At 35.6% G+C, this 14,940-nt stretch overlaps 7 non-coding genes across 7 annotated transcripts; all 7 read right to left on the reverse strand.

Annotated features, from left to right (window-relative positions):
* Positions 1-4,763: 4,763 nt before the first annotated feature.
* On the reverse strand, positions 4,764-4,846 carry Trnal-uaa (transfer RNA leucine (anticodon UAA)). The gene has a single exon. It is a non-coding gene; the product is annotated as a tRNA-Leu (tRNA).
* Positions 4,847-5,216: 370 nt separating this feature from the next.
* Positions 5,217-5,299, reverse strand: Trnal-uaa (transfer RNA leucine (anticodon UAA)). The gene has a single exon. It is a non-coding gene; the product is annotated as a tRNA-Leu (tRNA).
* A 371-nt stretch (positions 5,300-5,670) lies between these two features.
* Trnal-uaa (transfer RNA leucine (anticodon UAA)) lies at positions 5,671-5,753 on the reverse strand. The gene has a single exon. It is a non-coding gene; the product is annotated as a tRNA-Leu (tRNA).
* Positions 5,754-6,123: 370 nt separating this feature from the next.
* On the reverse strand, positions 6,124-6,206 carry Trnal-uaa (transfer RNA leucine (anticodon UAA)). Its single transcript has one exon. It is a non-coding gene; the product is annotated as a tRNA-Leu (tRNA).
* A 123-nt stretch (positions 6,207-6,329) lies between these two features.
* Positions 6,330-6,412, reverse strand: Trnav-uac (transfer RNA valine (anticodon UAC)). The gene has a single exon. It is a non-coding gene; the product is annotated as a tRNA-Val (tRNA).
* A 371-nt stretch (positions 6,413-6,783) lies between these two features.
* Positions 6,784-6,866, reverse strand: Trnal-uaa (transfer RNA leucine (anticodon UAA)). The gene has a single exon. It is a non-coding gene; the product is annotated as a tRNA-Leu (tRNA).
* A 370-nt stretch (positions 6,867-7,236) lies between these two features.
* Trnal-uaa (transfer RNA leucine (anticodon UAA)) lies at positions 7,237-7,319 on the reverse strand. The gene has a single exon. It is a non-coding gene; the product is annotated as a tRNA-Leu (tRNA).
* Positions 7,320-14,940: the final 7,621 nt, after the last annotated feature.

The raw sequence follows: 14,940 nt of genomic DNA on the forward strand, positions 1-14,940 counted from the left end.
CGTTCATTGGAGCTTAAGTCCAACGCCTTAACCACTCGGCCAGCCTGGTTGAATATTCAGGTAAATAAGGTTACTTGAACTTGGAAGAAGTACTGGCAATGAACCTTAGTATTTTAAATCGCACAAGAGCATTAACATCTGTCGATCTTCTTATTTCTTTAATAATTTGCCGTTTTGATAATTCAACAAATTGATTGGAACTGCAAAAAAAAAATGGTAATATTTGGGATTGTGAGTTTGAAAATTTGAGATATGGAAGGAATAATTGCGCATTGCGAAATAACGGCTGGGACAACTATTGCAGCTATTCTACCTCTCCAAGTTCGGTACTTCGCAACAACGTGTCATGGTATACACATTTCCACGTTTAAATGCTCCAAGCATCCTTCAATCATCTTATCAAAAACGTTAACTTGGCTAATAACAGAGATGGGGTTCGAACCCACTCGGAGAAACGTTCATTGGAGGTTATGTCCAACGCCTTAACCACTCGGCCACCCTTGTTGAATATTCAGGTTAATTAGGTTACTTGAGTTTGAAAAAGGTACGTGAAATGAACCTTAGTATTCTAAATCGCCCAAGAGCATTACCATTTGACGAACTTCAGATTTTTTAATAATTTTCCATTTTCATAGCTCAACAAAAGGAATGGAGCTCCAAAAAGTGATAGTAATATTTGGGATTTTGAGTATGAAATTTTGAGATATGAAAGGCATAATTGCGCATCGTGAAATAACGGCTTGTAGAATTATTGGTGCTATTTCATTTCGCCATGTGCGATACTTCACCACAACGTATCATGTTAACACACCTCCACGGTTAAAACTCTCCAAGCATCCCTCAATTTTTTTATTATTATTATATTATTAACAATTTCTTTTACATTGACGTGTAAAAAAAAAAAAAAAAATTCTAGCTTCTCGGGAAAAGTCGCTAATTAAAGTAAATGAAGAAGGCAATTAATTTAGTTAATTTGACTTCTTTGCTTTGCATACCATCATCCTGAGATAAAGGATGGTTAGACTATAGCTTTTATATTTGAGATCCTATATATTGCAAGGAAGTGGTATGCCAGAAAATTCGGGAAAAAAAACACAACAAAAACAAATCGCAAAATGCTATAAATACTAAATAAAAGTCTGCCTGTCAAATAAAGCCTAATCCATTAATATACGGTTTGCACAACCTACAAGGGCAACTTTCTGGATTCCATTTCTTAATTTTTGACTTAAACTCTTGTAACGTTTCAGATGTTTTTATATTTGATGGTATCATCTGCCACAATTTTGGCGCAAAATTTGAGATAGTTTCAGTGCCATAAGTAGACGTTTTTGCTGTGCGATAGCAAAGTTCTCTTTCATTTCTCAAATTATAAGTGCTACTACGGAACAGAAAAATATCACTTATTATATCAGGTGAGAGTTTGTTTTTAGCTTTATATATTTCTATAGCTAGTGTTTCAAGATTTTTTTCGTGTATCGTTTTTGATTTATCTCTATGTAACAGTTCCTTAAATGTTGATGAATGGTCACAATAGATTATTCGAAGTGCTCTTACATGCAGATTATTAATTCTGTTATTCAATGTTCTATTGTGGAACATCCATATCAAAGGACAGTAACTGAATTGAGAGGTAACAAAAGCCTTCATAGTAACTCTTCTTTTTTGAGTATCCATGTAAGGTGCAACACGCGCTAACGCATGTAGTTTTTGGCTGGTTTTTTGACATAAGTCCGTTACATGCAAATCAAATTTTAATTTCCGATCAATTTTTATTCCTAACAGTTTCTGTTGGTCACTGTTTTCAATGTACGTGTCTCCAACGACAGCTTTTGTATCAAGTGGTAAGCTAGAAAGAAGATGGCTCTTTGCTTCATTGGCTTTCATACCGTTTTCAGCAAACCATATAAACATTCTTTTTGCTGTTTTTTCAAGGTCTTCTACAACTTGATTTTTATCAGACCCATACGTATATGGGGTGTTGTCATCTGTGTAGCTAGCTATATCAGTTTCAATCGTTATCAGATATAAATCTATCAGGAAAACGTTGAAGAGTAGTGGGCCTAAAATAGACCCTTGTGGCACACCAAATAAGATGTCCAGTAACGTACTAAATGAGTTGTTTATTTTAACTCTTTGTTTCCGGCCAGTTAAATAGCTATGTATTAATCTCAAAGCATCCTTGTCAAACCCATAAGCGTGCAATTTAGCAATAGTAAATCGTGATTTATACAGTCAAAAGCTTTAGACAAGTCTGTCAATAACGCTGCGTAAGATCCTTTATTATCTAGGCTTTTTTTACATTTTTCGATCATTGCTATAAGGCATTGCTGCATACTAAAACCTCTTTGAAAACCACACTGCTGCTTGTTAAAAATAGGTTGAAAAAAGCTTCAATTTGTTCGTATAAGCATTTTTCGAATATCTTAGAGATATTAGGCAGTATACTGACCGGGCGGTAGTTACACTTGTCCGTACGGTCATCCTTTTTAAAAACTGGAATGACGTCTGCGTTCTTAAGGCTTTTTGGAAAATTGGATTGGTCGATGTTATAATTTATGCTATTGCACAAAACATTTCCAAAAATGTCAGAATTTTCCTGTATTATTTTCGTTGGAATGTCAGACTGCTGTGTAGTTTTATTTTTATCCAAATCTTTAATTTTTTTTGTAACATCAGATAGGCTGACTCGTCTAAAAGAAAGCTTTTTACCAGACTCGCCATAAAACTGTTTGATTTTGACAACACTTGGATGATTAGCAAATTTTGATAACGAGGTCTCAATAGATTTATCATTAAAAACATTATCATTTTGTGGATTTTCATTTAGCTTGATTCTAAGATTGGGAACAAGGTTGCAAAAATAATCATTGAAAATCGATGCTATTTCAAGGTCATCAGTGATAGTTTTTCCATTTTCAACTAATGTTATCAGCTCTTTGTTTTTGACTTTCTCAGTAAAGCAAGGTTTACCTGTGTTCCAGAATTTTTTATTATCTGTAACACTTTTAATCTCTAAATTGTTATAGTAGGTTTCTTTACTTTTTTGTACTAGTTTGACACACTTATTTCTTTGCTTTTTAAAAGCAGTTTTAGTTTCATCGTTTTCGTTTTTTAAGTATTTATTTCTTAGTCTAGATCTAGTCATTATTGCCTTATTTAACTCTTTATTCACAAAAGGTGCTTGGTTGGTTCTCAAATATTTCGTTTTCTTTGGAGCATGTATATTAAGAGTGTTCATGACTTTGTTCAAAGATGCTTCAAGATCAATACCTAAGAAATCGGTTTCATTTAACGATTTAAAAAGGTCCCCCCGGAAAGTTTCATGGTCAAATTTTTTGTAGTCCCTATATTGTTGTATGTTCGGTTTACCCTTTTTAAATTTAGTTTTCATAAAAGTCACAGTCATCTTGTGGAAGTCAGATAAGCCTGTTTCCACAACATTAGTGTGTTGAAAGCTTGATGATTTGTTAGTAAGGATCAAGTCGATGCAAGTTGGCTTGCATTGGCTTTTAAAACAAGTAGGCTCTTTTACAAGGTTATGCAAACCATACATTTTTGCAAAATCAGAAAGTGGAATTTCGCTTGGTTCAGCATTGAAATCACCGATCACAAGAAGATTGTCATAAGTAGCAGAATGTTTAGCAAGTTCCTCTTCAATATATTGCAAATGTTTTTTCAAATTTTGTTTATGAGAGTTGTATACGCAACAGAGGAGCCACTTTTGTTTCCGCAGATTTATTTCCACTAATAAGTATTCTGCATGGTTTTGAAATTTACAGGTAATGGGTCGGGATGGAATATCTTGCCGTAAATACAGCAGAATACCGCCACCGAAACAGTCTCGGTCTAGCCTGTATGGTTTGGTATAGCCATTGATAAAAAATTGTGCTGTGGGAAAAGAGTTGTCGATTTTAGACTCTGAGACCATCAAAATGTCAAGATTACCATCTACAGTCGCAGAAAGCATCTCAAATTTGTTTCTTATTGAGTTGATATTTATATGCCCAATAGCTACTCTATGAAGGTGTTTAATGCGCAAGTTATTTAATCTCGTATGAGCGTTTAACTCGCAGGGAATAGAATTGGAACTTGCAAAATACTGTGTTGGCTCAGAGTTGTTATGACTTTGTTCGCAAATTTCAGAACACCATGATGATACATAACTATCGTTAGTGTAATCATTGTGTAAAAAATTTGTAATTTGATTTTCATCCCCGTTTTCAAACACTTCTTTTTCAATTTCATTTGAAGTGCTTAACGAGGGTAAAAATCAGATTCACACATATCACACAGGTTAGCGTAGCTAATACCACAGATGGGGTTCGAACCCACGCGGACAATCGTCCATTGGAAATTAAGTCCGACGCCTTAACCACTCGGCCACCCTGGTTGAAATTTCAAGTTAATAAGATTACTTGAACTTGGAAAAAGTACTGGCAATGAATCTTATTATTTTAAATCGCGCAAGAGCATTACCATTTGACGACCTTCAGACTTTTCAATAATTTGCCGTTTTGATAACTCAACAAAATGAATGGAAATGCAAAATGGGATGGTAATATTTGGGATTTTGAGTTTGAAAGTTTCAGATATGGAAGGCATTATTGCGTATCGTGAAGTAACGGCTGGTAGAATTATTGGGGCTATTCTATTTTGCCCTGTGGGATAATTCAACACAACGTATCATGTTAACACATTTCCACGGTTAAAACTCTCCAAGCATCCCTCAATCTTCTTATCACACAGGTTAGCCTAGCTAATACCAGAGATGGGGTTCGAACCAATGCGGACAATAGTCCATTGGAACTTAAGTCCAACGCCTTAACCACTCGGCCACCCTGGTTGAAATTTCAAGTTAATAAGGTTACTTGAACTTGGAAAAAGTACTGGCAATGAATCTTATTATTTTAAATCGCGCAAGAGCATTACCATTTGACGAACTTCAGATTTTTGAATAATTTGCCCTTTTGATAACTCAACAAAATGAATGGAACTGCAAAATAGGATGGTAATATTAGGGATTTTGAGTTTGAAAGTTTCAGATATGGAAGGCATTATTGCGTATCGTGAAGTAACGGCTGGTAGAATTATTGGGGCTATTCTATTTTGCCCTGTGGGATAATTCAACACAACGTATCATGTTAACACATTTCCACGGTTAAAACTCGCCAAGCATCCCTCAATCTTCTTATCACACAGGTTAGCCTAGCTAATACCAGAGATGGGGTTCGAACCAATGCGGACAATAGTCCATTGGAACTTAAGTCCAACGCCTTAACCACTCGACCACCCTGGTTGAAATTTCAAGTTAATAAGGTTACTTGAACTTGGAAAAAGTACTGGCAATGAATCTTATTATTTTAAATCGCGCAAGAGCATTACCATTTGACGAACTTCAGATTTTTCAATAATTTGCCGTTTTGATAACTCAACAGATTGACTGGAACTGCAAAACATTATGGCAATATCTGTGATTTTGGGTTTGAAAGTTTGAGACATGGAAGGAATAATTGCGCATTGTGAAATAACGGCTGGTACAACTATTGCAGCTGTTCTACCTCTCCAAGTTCGATACTTCGCCACAACGTGTCATGGCAAACACATTTCCACGATTAAAACTCTACAAGCATCCCTCAATCTTCTCATCACACAGGTAAGCCTAGCTAATACCAGAGGTGGAGTTCGAACCCACGCGGACAATCGTCCATTGGAACTTAAGTCCAACGCCTTAACCACTCGGCCACCCTGGTTGAACATTCAGGTTAATAAGGTTACTTGAATTTGGAAAGGGTACGGGAAATGAACCTTGGTATTCTAAATCGCCCAAGAGCATTACCATTTGACAACCTTCAGAGTTTTCAATAATTTGCCGTTTTGATAACTCAACAAAATGAATGGAACTGCAAGATGGGATGGTAATATCTGGGATTTTGAGCTTGAAAGTTTGGGATATGGAAGGCACAATTGCGAATCGTGAAATAACGGCTTGTAGAATTATTGGTGCTATTCCATTTCGCCATGCGCGATATTTCACCACAAGGTATCATGTTAACGCATTTCCACGGTTAAAACTCTCCAAGCGTCCCTCAATCTTCTTATCACACAGGTTAGCCTAGCTAATACCAGAGGTGGGGTTCGAACCCACGCGGACAATCATCCATTGGAACTTAAGTCCAACGCCTTAACCACTCGGCCACCCTGGTTGAAATTTCAGGTTAATAAGGTTACTTGATCGTGGAAAACAACGTATCATGTTAACACATTTCCACGGTTAAAACTCTCCAAGCATCCCTCAATCTTCTTATCACACAGGTTAGCCTAGCTAATACCAGAGGTGGGGTTCGAATCCATGCGGACAATTGGCCATTGGAACGTAAGTCCAACGCCTTAACCACTCGGCCACCCTGGTTGAAATTTCAGGTTAATAAGGTCACTTGAATTTGGAAAAAGCACGGGAAATGAACCTTAGTATTCTAAATCGATCAAGAGCATTTCCATATGACGACCTTCAGATTTTTCATTAATTTGCCGTTTTGATAACTCAACAGATTGACTGGAACTGCAAAAAATTATGGCAATATCTGTGATTTTGGGTTTGAAAGTTTGAGACATGGAAGGAATAATTGCGCATTGTGAAATAACGGCTGGTACAACTATTGCAGCTGTTCTACCTCTCAAAGTTCGATACTTCGCCACAACGTGTCATGGCAAACACATTTCCACGATTAAAACTCTACAAGCATCCCTCAATCTTCTCATCACACATTTTAGCCTAGCTAATACCAGAGGTGGGGTTCGAACCCACGCGGACAATCGTCCATTGGAACTTAAGTCCAACGCCTTAACCACTCGTCCACCCTGGTTGAACATTCAGGTTAATAAGGTTACTTGAATTTGGAAAGGGTACGGGAAATGAACCTTGGTATTCTAAATCGCCCAAGAGCATTACCATTTGACGACCTTCAGAGTTTTCAATAATTTGCCGTTTTGATAACTCAACAAAATGAATGGAACTGCAAGATGGGATGGTAATATCTGGGATTTTGAGCTTGAAAGTTTGGGATATGGAAGGCATAATTGCGAATCGTGAAATAACGGCTTGTAGAATTATTGGTGCTATTCCATTTCGCCATGTGCGATATTTCACCACAAGGTATCATGTTAACGCATTTCCACGGTTAAAACTCTCCAAGCGTCCCTCAATCTTCTTATCACACAGGTTAGCCTAGCTAATACCAGAGGTGGGGTTGGAACCCACGCGGACAATCGTCCATTGGAACTTAAGTCCAACGCCTTAACCACTCGGCCACCCTGGTTGAAATTTCAGGTTAATAAGGTTACTTGATCGTGGAAAACAACGTATCATGTTAACACATTTCCACGGTTAAAACTCTCCAAGCATCCCTCAATCTTCTTATCACACAGGTTAGCCTAGCTAATACCAGAGGTGGGGTTCGAATCCATGCGGACAATTGGCCATTGGAACGTAAGTCCAACGCCTTAAGCACTCGGCCACCCTGGTTGAAATTTCAGGTTAATAAGGTCACTTGAATTTGGAAAAAGTACGGGAAATGAACCTTAGTATTCTAAATCGATCAAGAGCATTTCCATATGACGACCTTCAGATTTTTCAATAATTTGCCATTTTGATAACTCAACAAAATAAATGGAGCTGCAAAAAGGGATGGTAATCCTAGAGATTTCGAAATTGAAATTTGGTGACATGGAAGGAATAATTACGCATTGTGAAATACCGGCTGGTAGAATTATTGTAGCTATTCTATTTCTCCAACTTTGATACTTCGCCACAAAGTGTCATGGTAACACATTTCCATGTTTAAAACTCTCCAAGCATCCTTCAATAATCATATCACACAGGTTAACCTAGCTAATACCATAAGAGGGGTTCGAACCCACGCAGACAATCATCCAATGGAGCTTAAATCCAACGCCTTATCCACTCGGTTATCCAGGCTGAAACTTCCAGTTAACAAGTTTACTTGAACTTGGAAGAAGTACTGGAAATGAACCTTAGTTTTTTAAGACTTGCAAGACCATTCCCATTTGACGACCTTCAGATTTTTCAATAATTTGCCATTTTGATAACTCAACTGTAAATATGAATAATAATAATAATAATAATAATAATAATAATAATAATAATAATAATAATAATAATAATAATAATAATAATAATAATAATAATAATAATAATAATAATAATAATAATAATAATAATAATAATAATAATAATAATAATAATAATAATAATAATAATAATAATAATAATAATAATAATAATAATAATAATAATAATAATAATAATAATAATAATAATAATAATAATAATAATAATAATAATAATAATAATAATAATAATAATAATAATAATAATAATAATAATAATAATAATAATAATAATAATAATAATAATAATAATAATGATAATAATAATAATAAATAATAACAAAATGAATGGAGCTGCAAAAAGGGATGGTAATCCTTGAGATTTCGAACTTGAAATTTGGTGACATGGAAGGAATAATTACGCATTGTGAAATACCGGATGGTAGAATTGTTGCGGCTATTTTATTTCTTCACGTTCGGTATTTCACCACAACGTGTCATGGTAACACATTTTCACATTTAAAACTCTCTAAGCATCCCTCAATCTTCTTATCACACAGGTTAACCTAGCTAATACCATTGGAGGGGTTCGAATCCACGTAAGCAATCGTCCATTGGAACTTAAGTCCAACGCCTTAACCAGTCAGCCACTCTGGTTGAAATTTCAGGTTAATAAGGTTACTTGAACGTGGAAAAAGTATTGGCAATAAACCTTAGTATTTAAAGTCGGGCAAGCGCATTGACATCTGTCTACCTTCTTTTTTCCTTAATAATTAGCCGCTGTGATGCCTCAACAAATTGACTGGAACTGCAAAATGGGATGGTAGTATTTTGGACTTTGAAGTTAAAGTTTTGGGATATAGAGGAAATAATTGCGCATCGTGAAATAACGGTTGGTAGAATTATTGTAGCTATTCTATTTCTCCAAGTTCGATACTACGCCACAACGTGTCATGGCAAACACATTTCCACGTTAAAATTCTCCAAGCATCCTTCAATCATCTTATCACACAGGTTAATCTAGCTAATAACAGAGGTGGGGTTCGAACCCACGAAGACAATTGTCCATTGGAACTTAAGTCTAACGCCTTAACCACTCGGCCACCCTGGTTGAAAATTCAGATTGGTAAGGTCACTTGAACTTGGAAAAAGTACTGCCAATGAACCTTAATAGTGTAAATCGTGTAAGAGCATTAACATCTTCCGACCTTCTTATTTCTTTAATAATTTGCTGCATTGATAATTCATTAAATTGACTGGACCTGCAAAATGTATGAAATTTTGAGATATGGAAGGAATAATTGCGCATCGTAAAATAGCGGCTGGTTTAATTATTGTAGCTATCCTATTTCTGGAATTTCGATACTTCGCTACAACGTGTCACGGTAACACATTTCCACGTTTAAAATTCTCCAAGCATCCTTCAATCATCTTATCACACAGGTTGACCTAGCTAATACCAGAGTTGGGGTTCGAACCCACTTGGACAATCATCCATTTGAACTTACGTCCAACGCCTTCACCACTCAGCCACCCTAGGTAAAATTTCAAGTTAGTAAAGTTATTTGAATTTGCAAAAAGTACGGGAAATGAACCTTAGTATTCTAAATCGAACAAGAGCATTACCATTTGACGACCTTCTTATTTCTTTAATATTTTCCCGTTTTCATAATTCAACAAATTGACTAGAACTGCAAAAAAGTATGGTAATATTTGGGATTTTGAGTTCGAAATTTTGAGAATGAAGGAATAATTGCGCATTGAAAAGTAACGGCTGGTACAACTATTGCAGCTATTATATTTCTCCAGGTTCGAAACTTCGCCACAACGTGTCATGGCAAACACATTTTCACGCTTAAATTCTCCAAGCATCCTTCAATCATCTTGTCACCCAGATTAAACTAGCTGATACCCGAGGTGGGGTTCGAACCCACGCGGACAATTTTTCATTGGAACTAAAGTCCAACGCCTTAACCACTTGGCCACCCTGGTATAACTTTCAGGTTAATAAGTTTACTTGAAGTTGAAAAAAAGTACTGGAAATTTACTTTAGTATTCTAAGACGTGCAAGAGCATTACCATTTGACGACATCCTTATTTCCTAAAAAGGTTTCCGTTTTGATAATTCATTGAATTGACTGGAACTGCAAAAAGGGATAGTAATCTTTGAGATTTGGAACTTGAAATTTGGTGACATGGAAGGAATAATTGCGGATCGTGAAATAACGGCTGGTAAAATTATTGCGGCTATTACTTTTCGTCATGCTCGATATTTCGCCACAACGTGTCATGGCAAACACATTTGCACGTTGAAATTTTCCAACATCCTTCAATCAACTTATCAGACAGGTTAATTTTTGGGATTTTAAGGCACAATTACGCATCGTGAAGTAACATCTGGTAGAATTATCGGTGCTATTCCACTTCGCCATGTGCGATACTTCACCACAACGTATCATGTTAACATATTTCCGCGTTAAAATTCCCCAAGCATCCTTCAATCATCTTATCACACCGGTTAATCTAGGTGATACCAGAGTTGGGGTTCGAACCTACGCTGAGAATTTTCCATTGGAACTTAGGTCAAACGCCTTAAACACTCGGCCACACAGGTTGAATTATCAGGTTAATAAGGTTACTTGAACGTGGAAAAAGTATTGGCAATGAACCTTAGTATTCAAAGTCGGGCAAGAGCATTGACATCTGTCGACCTTCTTATTTCCTTAATAATTAGCCGCTTTGATGCCTCAACAAATTGACTGGAACTGCAAAATGGGATGGTAATAATTGGTACTTTGGATTTGAAATTTTGGGATATAGAGGGAATAATTGCGCATCGTGAAATAACGGCTGGTAGAATTATTGTAGCTATTCTATTTCCCCAGATAAAAATAAATAAATTCTATTTCCACAGATAAAAAAAGTCACACTATTTCTAGGTCCCTGAGTTTAAGGGAAAAGTATAACTAACAAAGAGAGTCAAAAGGTGTATAAGACAGTACAGTGAAGGCTGTACCAATCCGGTAAACCAGCCCTACCAGTTCAAAACTTGCTGTGAAAGTGAGAAATTATAACCGGAAAGGCTGTAACCGGTAATCAGCCCTACCAGCTTATTAACATTTGCTGTGAAGTTTTGGTTAGAGTTGAATTGGTGAGCTTTGTCCTTAAACTATGTCTGCTTTCAAATCTAAATGTGAAATACCAGCTAGACGAGAAAATAGACCAACCTGGTATAAAACTCACGTAAAGCTGAATGAAATTTTGAAGAGTCGTAAACCCGAAGTAATTTTAATTGGTGACTCCCTTGTGTCTAATTTGTCAAGGTACAATGCTGTATGGGACAACTACTTCACACCACTCAATACCACCAACCTTGGTATTGGTGGGGACAAGGTAGAAAATGTATTATGGCGAGCTTTAAATACCAACCTTCCATCATCCTGTAAGACTGTAGTCATTCTTTGTGGTACCAACAACCTACATAACAGTGTACCTAAAGACATTGCGGATGGTGTAACATCTATAGGTATCGCGCGTCGTAAGAAAAAAGCAAACTTGAGGATTATTGTGTGTGGAATTCTACCTCGTGATTTCCATATTTCTAACTTATGGAGAAAAATAGATAATGTCAACTGTTCTTTGAGTAAAATTTGTACAAAGAAAAACCTTGAGTTTTTAATGCCAGAAACGGATTGGGTATGTAGAGACAATACTCTAAATATGTCTCTGTACTATGGGGATTGCTTACATCTAGTCAAGAAAGGTAATGAAAAGTTGGCCTTATCTATTACTTCGGCCATCAAGATAAACGCTAGTAGGATAAATGTTTGCACCAGTGAACATAACTGTAAAAAGATGAACAATACAACCAAAATACCATTTATATTTCATGAATGTGATTATGTTCATCAACCTCCAGTAAGTGCACAAACTGAAATTCCTATTAGATACGAAAAAAGGCTGAAAAAGAAACGCGAAAAAACAGTAAAACTAAAAACTGTGAAACGAAAAACTAGTGAACCTACTCGTAAAAAGGTACCAACAACGACAAGTAATACGGAACTTAACAACTTGTTTCGTGATAAACTAACACAAGGTAAAAGGAAAACGCAAACCAAAATTTTTAATTTTTATTTATTTTTTAACATAATTTTCTGTTTGTTTTTTATTAACTGTTCAATTTCAATTTTTGAAAATATTAAGCCTGAATTTGTAAATAGCACTATATTAAATAGTAAGACAATTTTACCTGTTCATAAATTATTATTCTCACCTTTTTATATTTATAATCAAACCTTTGACGGTTTGAAAGGAGAAAAAACAGTATTAACCTGCAGAAAGAACTGGCCAATAACTATGCAAACATCTACATTCCTGAAAATATTTTTATATTTTTCGTCTTCATCATAGTTAACTTTCTTAAAGTTATGAGCTGTAGAAAGAGAAACTTATTGCTTGCATCAGCTGGTTGTTTCTTTGAAATTGCCATAGTTACACTTGTTGTACATAGTTATCACAATGAAGTTTGTAAATACTCCAAACTTGAGCGTTGTAACAAATCATCTTTCTTCGTGCCTGAATCTGTAGCTCTTTGTAACGAAATTACTAATAAGAACTTAGAAACTAACATCAAGTACTATATGTTGTCTTTTCTTGCTTTAAGCAGGAAAAACCAGACAAACTATCTTTGTTCATTGATTCTTCTTTCTGGTGACATAAGTCTAAACCCTGGCCCTCCTGTGGATATGACAACTGTGAATGAGGACTGGAACGTGTTCAAGAAGCGAGGGTTTCATATGGCTCATGTCAACATTAATTCGCTTTTACCTAAAATTGATGAACTTAGGGCAATAGCGTTCTCAACTAAAATAGCTATTATTGGTATAACAGAATCTAAACTAGATAACACTGTAACAGATTCTGAGGTATCTATTGAAGGCTATAACCTCCTTAAATGTGACAGAAACAGGCATGGAGGAGGTTTTGCTTGCTTTATTAGAAATGATATTTGTTACAATTCTCATAAGCGGCTTTCAGAAAATTTGGAATGTGTCATGTTTGATGTTTTATTTCCTAAAACAAAGCCTTTCACTGTTGGAGTGTTTTACAGTCCACCAGATCAAAATAATTTTGTCAATAATATTTCAGATGAATTTACTACATTAGATTTTGATGAGAAAGAATTCTATCTCTTGGGAGACTTTAATATCAATACTCTTTGTAATGGTAGAAGTATTTTTAAAATGAATAAGACAGCACTTAAGAGTGATCATGTCTCTGGATTGCAAAAGCAATATGTAGAATTTTGTTCGCTTTATGGCCTTAAACAATTGATTGTTGAGCCTACAAGGGTAACTTGTGCTACTGCAACAGTTATTGACCACTTTTTAACAAATTGTGTTGGTAAAGTTTCTCAAAGTGGAGTTTTAAATGTTGGACTATCAGATCACCAAATGATTTTCTGCACCAGAAAAGTCAAAAAAGTCAAGTTTAATACCCACAAACATATCAAATTTCGATCTTTTAAAAACTACACAAAGGAACAGTATCAGGGTCTCCTAAGGGATACAAACTTTCCAAATTATAATGAGTTTACGGACATTGATCTGGCCTACTCTGATTTTTTGACAAAACTAATGTCAGTAATAGATACTATAGCACCTACTAAAGAGGCCAGAATTAAATGCAACTCCCAGGAATGGTTTGATGGTGAGATTGCAGACAAGATTGCTACTAGAGATAAACTTTTTAAAAAGTTTAAGAAGTCAAAATTACAAATTGATTCTGACCTCTGGAATGAAGCAAAATTTGATCAATAAAAAGAAAAAAGAATACTATAAAAACAAAATAACAGAAAACACAGGTAAGCCTAAGGAACTATGGAAGACTCTAAAGTCTATGGGACTTGACAACTCAAAGAAGTCAGATCCGAACTACTGTCTAAAGGATGAGGATGCCTTACATTTTGATACAAAATCAAAACTAGAGATATTTAGGAACTTTTTCTCTGGTCTAGCAGATGGGCTGCTTCAAAATCTTCCTAAGCCCTCAAATAGATTTGGAATAAATGCTGTCATCTTATATTACAAATCGCTAAACATTGGAAACAAGATATTCAATTTTCAGCAAGTCTTAGAAGAAGATGTGCTGAATTTGCTGAATGATACTAGTACAACAAAAGCACCAGGACTTGATACTATATCTGGAATTTTCTTGAAGGATGGTGCTGATGTTCTTTGCAGACCAATAACTCAATTATGTAATCTTTCTATCTCACTGTCATCTTTCCCTAGTGAATGTAAGATAGCTAAACTTAAGCCACTATATAAGAAGGGATCAAGAACTGATCCAAAGAACTACCGCCCTATATCTTTGCTTCCTCATTTTTCTAAAATTATTGAAAGAGTGGTCCATAACCAAACACAAGCTTTCTTAGACGAAAACAATATATTATTAAAATTTCAGTCTGGCTTTAGAAGCTGTCATTCAACAGATTTTTGTCTATCATATATACATGACAAAATTTCAAAAGGTTTTGATGCAGGCTTGCTGTCTGGTATGATCCTCATTGACCTACAAAAAGCTTTCGATACCATCAACCACTCCATACCTTTGGAAAAATTAGGAACTCTTGGATTTTCAAATGAAGTAATTCTTTGGTTCAGGTCTTACCTTGCAAACAGAACATTTTGTGTGTCAATAGATAACTTATCATCTAATCCAGGTAAACTGGAATGTGGTGTTCCCCAAGGTTCTATCTTGGGTGCACTTCTGTTCTTACTTTATGTAAACGATATGCCACAAGCTTTA

The sequence above is a fragment of the Hydractinia symbiolongicarpus genome, chromosome 2, assembly GCF_029227915.1.
Source record: "Hydractinia symbiolongicarpus strain clone_291-10 chromosome 2, HSymV2.1, whole genome shotgun sequence".
Lineage (NCBI taxonomy): Eukaryota > Metazoa > Cnidaria > Hydrozoa > Anthoathecata > Hydractiniidae > Hydractinia > Hydractinia symbiolongicarpus.